General features: G+C 36.5%; 1 non-coding gene across 1 annotated transcript; it reads left to right on the forward strand.

The window, feature by feature from the left end:
• Positions 1 to 1,942: 1,942 nt before the first annotated feature.
• Positions 1,943 to 2,015, forward strand: Trnae-cuc (transfer RNA glutamic acid (anticodon CUC)). The gene has a single exon. It is a non-coding gene; the product is annotated as a tRNA-Glu (tRNA).
• Positions 2,016 to 6,722: the final 4,707 nt, after the last annotated feature.

The raw sequence follows: 6,722 nt of genomic DNA on the forward strand, positions 1-6,722 counted from the left end.
TATAATCCACTTCTCTATAATTTAGACCACAGTTTATCAAAATACTATCTTCAGATCAGGCAATCAATATTAACTTCTGCTCTGATTTCCTGTTAGTTGAGAAATATTGAACAAGTCACTTATTCGGGTTACTCATTTATTTATTCAGCAAGTATTTCCTAGGCTCCTACTGTCTTCAAGGTACTGGGTAGAAGATGATGGCATTATAGTAGTCTGTGAAATTATGGGCTTTAAGTCATGAAAGAGAGAGAGAGAGAGAGAGAGAGAGAGAGAGAGAGAGAGAGAGAGAGAGAGAGAGAGAATACTATACAAAAACAATGTGTACTCTAAAATAATAAATGATTGGCAAAAGAAAAATTGTCATGGCAAGGAGTAAATGGATAAGAAAGTCTTTGTGGAATCAGTGACTTGGGGGACAGAAAGGAATGACCATATTCATATCAAACACTCTCACTCTCTGGGTGTCTGGGTCTTTTGAACATGTGTGTTTTCCCTAATAGTAGCATGTAATTTTCCCCCCATGTATACTCTGATTAATTTCACATGGACATTATATCCCTCAGAACCAACCACATTGCCTCTTGAATTAGATAGTGGCTACTTTTATGGCGCTACAGTAAAAGATACTACCCTGATTACTTAGTGAATATTTGTATGAAACTGGGAAATATACCATAATCAATGTCCCAGGGTAAACAGTTTGATGAGTGGGAGATGGAAGATAAATTCTTTCACTTCCTCTTTTCTAAAGGATATCCTGAGACACAATTTTGAAGACCTTATGCTCTAAGGTGTAGCGTAGAGTTGAGGGAGGGTCCAGATACACAGAGGAGTCTTCCTAGGATATAGTTCCCTCTTTACTTTGTACCTCAGTCTCCCTCTTCATATGTCTGCTCATTACTCACTCCTGCATTTGCCCTCCCTAAATACATCGCAGGCTATATTGAACTTTGTAAGAAACCGGAAGAGGTACTGTCAAAATATTCTCCTCCATAAAAGAAATAAAGAATTCCCAATCACCTATTCTGCTGTATTCATAGATCAGTACCTTATTCAGTCATCGTCAGAAAAGCTTCCTCCTGCAACAGATTGGAACATCTTCAGAGATCCATAGCCAGATTACACACAGAAAGAGAAAGACCTTGAAACACACAGCTTTAAATGGGATGTCTCAATCAAATCCCTCCCCTCAGAACTCAGGGAAAGCCTTTGAAAAGGAGGCAAAAAAAAAAAAAAAAAAAAAAAAAAAAAAAAAAAAAAAAAAAAAAAAACCATGTAAGATCCAGAAGGGATAGAGGACATGAGGATAACAAGGCCTGATAAATCAACTGAGCAAAGCTCATATGAACTCACAGAGATTGAAGCAGCATGCACAGGGACTACACAAGTCTGATCAGGTCCTCTGCATGTTTATTATGGCTTTCAGCTTAGTGTTTTTATGGGACTCCTAAGAGCGTGATGAGTGGGTCTCTGATTCCTGTGTCTGGTCTTATTGTGGGAATTAGTTCTGTTCAGCCAATGACCTTTGGGCTAGCTGGTCCAATGGGTGTGGTATTTTCTGGGTACATGACTGGTTCAAATGAGGAGGGGGTGTGCTCACTGTCACTTGGGTGGCAAGGACCATGTTAGGTGGAATGGAGCAGCTTACGATTGATCACCAGCTCACCAGGGCAAAATGGCAGGACTTGGCAACTGGATTGGTAGCTGCAGCTTCCTTTTTGTGTATGAGTAAGCGTATTATGCCCATTTTACACTTTAATAAAATCTTGATTTTTTTTTTTTTTTTTTTTTTTTTTTGGTTTTTCGAGACAGAGTTTCTCTGTGTAGCTTTGCACCTTTCCTGGAACTCACTCTGTAGACCAGGCTGGCCTCGAACTCACAGAGATCCGCCTGGCTCTGCCTCCCAAGTGCTGGGATTAAAGGCATGTGTCACCACCGCCCAGCCCAACTAGCTTAGTCGGTAGAGCATGAGTCTCTCAATTTCAGGACCATGGGTTTGAGCCCCATGTTGGGCACCAAATGCAGCCTGAAGCCTTTCTCTGTCCCACCTGGCCCCACAATACCACAGCTGCTTATAAAACAATCACTCAGAGGCTTAATATTAATTACAAACAGTTTGGTCTATGACTCAGGCTTACTGCTAGCTAGCTCTTACATCTTAAATTAACCCATTTCTATTAATCTATGTATAACCACATGTCTTGTGGCTTTACCTGTGTTCTATTACATCTTGCTCCTCCAATGACTTGCAGCGTCTCCCCTGACTTTGCCTTTTTTTCTTCCTGTACCTTTACTTGGATATCCCACCTGGCTGTATCCTGCCTTGCCATAGACCAGAGCAGCTTCTTTATTAACCAATGGTAATAAAACATATTCATAGTGTAGAGAAAGACATCCTACAGCATGGTCTTGGGTTTCTTTTCCTTCTGTTGGCTTGTCTTGTCTAGCCTCACCATTATGGTTTTTGTTTTATAACACTATATTTTATTTTGTCATGTTTAGTTGTTATCTCTTAGAAGCCTGTTCTTTTCTAATGAGAGACAGAAAGGGAATGGATCAGGAATGGAGGGGAGGAGGAGAGGAACTGGAAGAAGTAGAGGGAGGAGAAACTGTAATTGGGATATATTGTATGAGAAAAGAATCCATTTTTAATAAAAGAAAAAATCCCAATCATCTACTCATGAGCATCTTGGATTATTGTCACAATCAGGTTCTTTGGTCTTAGTCTTCCTGTCTATAAGGTTTACTGTTTCAACAATTTGCTACTTATTAGAAACAGCTGAAGAGAATATAGACATATATATGTATGTAAACATATACATGTTTATTTGCACATGTGTCCTGTAGACATTCATCAGATTTTATCTATTGCTTATTCTTTTCTCATGTTTGCTAATTTTCCTGCCTTATATGAGCATCAATGAGGTCTCATGATTCTCTCAAACACATGATTCTTTAACAAGTTTTGAATAACTGAACACTACTGCTCTTGTGCAATTACGTTAGAGTCTGAGTGGGACTTCAGTTCCCTTTTCACTGACCTAAGAGGTCAGTCTTTCAGAGCTGTGTGAATATCTTTATGTCTTGGAACCTTGCGTTGTTTATGATCTCATCACAAGAAATCATTTTGGGTAGTCTGTAAGAAAACCTCCTAATCCCAATCCCCCAAACTAGTATGGGAAGGTGCTCCAGTAATGTATTTAAGAAGCATTGCATTTTATCAACAACTGATGATGATGATAAGCCCGCAAGGGATTCTGGGATGTTCATGTTTTTAGAGCATGAAGTATAAGCAATCTATTTATATCAAGGGCTTACATTTATGTGCCTCGAGCAGCTATAGCACAAGTGATACAAATTTCCGTTTAAAACATTATTTATTGATGAAAAACAATTTACACAACCTAAAAGAAAACAAACTTCAACTGACATGTTGAGTGTGGAAACATTTGAGCTATTAATCGTTTAGAGTTATCGCAACTAAGGTTGTCCTGGTCTTATTATTCCACAGTTTTTTAATCATGGTAAAAGATAAATCCATTAAAACAATGATTTTAAGAGATGGATGAGGACAGACCAAAATCGTAAAACCATTATTCTAGTGAAGTTTGGCATTTACTCTACTTGAGATGTAAATGTTCTTTTATGAAGATAGAGTCACTAAATATTAGCAGAGGTAGTGATGTCTGAGAAATTATTACTAAATTACCAGTAACTGTTATGAAATACTCTAGGCATATGGGCATTGTATTAACACATCACTTCTTTGCCCCAAATCCTTCAAGATTTCTTTCCAACTTGTGGAGAAGATTAAATTCACTCTCAGCTTTCCGTTTTTAGCATTCTGTGATGTGGCACACACTTACCATTGGTGTAGTCCTCTCATACCTGTCCACACCCTCATGCACTCTTATGCTTGTTTGCACAAGTTGGTGTTCTGCACACGAAGCCTCCAATATAACCAGGTTTGTGGACGGTAGCAGGTGTTGTCTTTTAACCATGCAAAACATCTCCAAAATCTAATTCATTTGGGAAGTTCTGTGGTGAACAGAGTTAACCCCACTTCTCCTCTGTAGTCCTCACTAACTTTGGATGCCACTATAAATTTAAAATAGCCTGAGGGCATGCAGACTGGAGATACAGGTCAATGGTTAAGAACACTTGCTGCTCTTCCAGAGGACCTGAGTTTGATCCCCAGCCCCTGCATCAGATTGCTCACAATGCCCTCTTCTGGCTACTTTAGGTACTGCACACACAGGGCACATACTCAAGCAGTCTCATGTTAATATAAATATTTTTTAAATGAGTTGGGAACAGCTGTGATGTGAAAGAATTCTCAAATTATTTTTTTTTATAAAGTCTTTTTAATCACAGAATACATATTGAGAACAATGCTATGAAGGACACTGCTTAGAAGGATGTAGATATTAGAAAGAATGGGGATTTGGAATCCAATGTCATTGGTGAGATATAAGCTTCTACAACCACCCTGGATTGATGATCTAAGCCTGGAAAAGCTAATCTGTAGATTTGTGTTCATTCACAAAAAAATGACAAGATTTATGTCTCACTTAGAAGATCAGTGTAATAATTTAATAAGGATACACATACTAAGTAGTCTTTATTGCTATTTTCTTTATCTATTATGGCCAGGAAATAATGGCTTTGTTTTTTCCTCAACTTCCCACTTACCTGAAATCTTAATCACCTGGAGCCTCTGCTTTTAGAAAAAGTGGAAAAGTTTGAGACTCTGTTACTTCTCCTGTCCTACTTCTTTTTCGAAATGAGTTTGTACCCATGTACACAAATTTTTAGGTACACCTTTAATAGCCTCTTTCTTGCCTTTTATCCACTCACACTAAATTTTTGCTTTCATTATTAAACCTTTAATTTTCACAATTGAAACCAGCACATCACTGGTTTGTGTTCTACTGAAAACCGTCTTTGCAACAATTCCACATGAACCTTGCACTGAGAGACTACAAAGTCTATGCGCTCAAACATTGACTATTATTTTTACTCTCTGAAAAATCTTTCAGCTGAACTAAATACATTGATCATAGCAAGATACTTTATTTTCTAAGGAATCACAAAGAGTGTAGCATGCTCTTGTTGATGCAGAAACTGATCTTTGATATCAAAAGCTGCCTGTCAGTCTTAATGAGCTTCTCCCTTCTGAAGCTCTCAATGTTTGTTAGGGAAAAACTCAACCATAAACATCTTTCTATCACTATTAGCCCATTATCATCTTCTACAATATTGGTAATGTCATGTTGAAGTTTTCAGGAAATATCTATTCTCCCCTGTGTTTAAGGTACAATGTATTGGGCTACATTCAGAGGTTATAAATAAGTTTATAAAATTAAAATTCCTGTTTTAATTTACTCCTAAAATCTCAGCGCTTACATCTTAGGAGAACAGAGACTCTTTGGATGCAAATGTAGGTGTTAAGTCTTGAGTTAAAAATCTCAGGCTTACCACTTATTTAGATGTGAGACCTTGAAGCTGAGAGAATTTAAACATAGTCCTAAACTTTGTTATCTATAGAAAGATTAATTTGAAGTGATATATACATAAAGCAGATAATTGGGAGATAAACATTTTAAGTATTGCTATTTTGTAAAATAGTGTTATTATTTTTAAAGTTCATACATTTTCTATTATTAACATTTTAGTAAACTGAAATATATTTGGTATGATCTTCTTATTCATTTTTTAGAATTTATTTTGTTATTAATTGTGCAAATTTATGGTGAGGGGAAGAGCACGTGCATGTGAGTGCAGACACAGGGTAAAGTTCTAAGATTCCCTAGGGCTGGAGGTTCAGATGGTTGTAAGCTAACCTGTACATGTGCTAGGAACTGAACTCTGGTCCTCTGCAAGAGCATACAGCACCCTTAGATGCTGTCCATCTCTTCAGTCTATGATCTTCATATTCTTTCATGTCAGTATTATTCCAAAACTGAAACAGTGGGACAATATACCATTTGAAAATGGTTTAGAATACAGGATGTTCAAACATGATCTGCACTCTCTAATGGCCTTTTCACTTAATAATAATAATATACTAGAATCATTTCTCTGAGTAATTTTACTTCTTTTTTCTCTTAATAAAATGCCATTTATTAAATAGAAAACAATAAATTTTATATCTGAATATGAAAGCTATGAGAACATAATAACATTTCATGTAGGCTATTTTGACATTTCCAGACCTAAGTTCATAAATATTAGTGAACCTCAGCATTACTATGAGGGTAGAAGTTACTATAAGAGTCCAAGATCTTATCACTGTTATGATATCAGGTTTAATCATAAGCCACCAGTTCTTGGCTTTAGAAATGTTTTTTTCCAGCTTTGATGTTATTTTTCTTATAAACTCCCTCTTGTACTTTCCATGACAAAAGAGCCCACAGATCCTTCTAATCAAAAGAAACTTCTGGCATTAAAAGTGCCTCCTGTGTGTTCCAGTTAAAAAGAAAACAGTTCAAGAAGAAAGACAAACAGAAAAACCTGATTCCTTCAGAGTCAAAAGAAGGAATTACCATGTAATAGAACAGTAGAAATCTTAATATTTTGGATCAAGAAAACAATTCCATTCCAAGAGACAATGTACACTGAAAATTGGGAAATTATTTCTATTTTTGTTCTACACTTAGCTCAGTGTCACATGTTTTATATATTTATTTTATATATTTATATTTAACTTAAAAATAAAAATT

The sequence above is a fragment of the Peromyscus eremicus genome, chromosome 13, assembly GCF_949786415.1.
Source record: "Peromyscus eremicus chromosome 13, PerEre_H2_v1, whole genome shotgun sequence".
Classification (NCBI taxonomy): Eukaryota; Metazoa; Chordata; class Mammalia; order Rodentia; family Cricetidae; genus Peromyscus; species Peromyscus eremicus.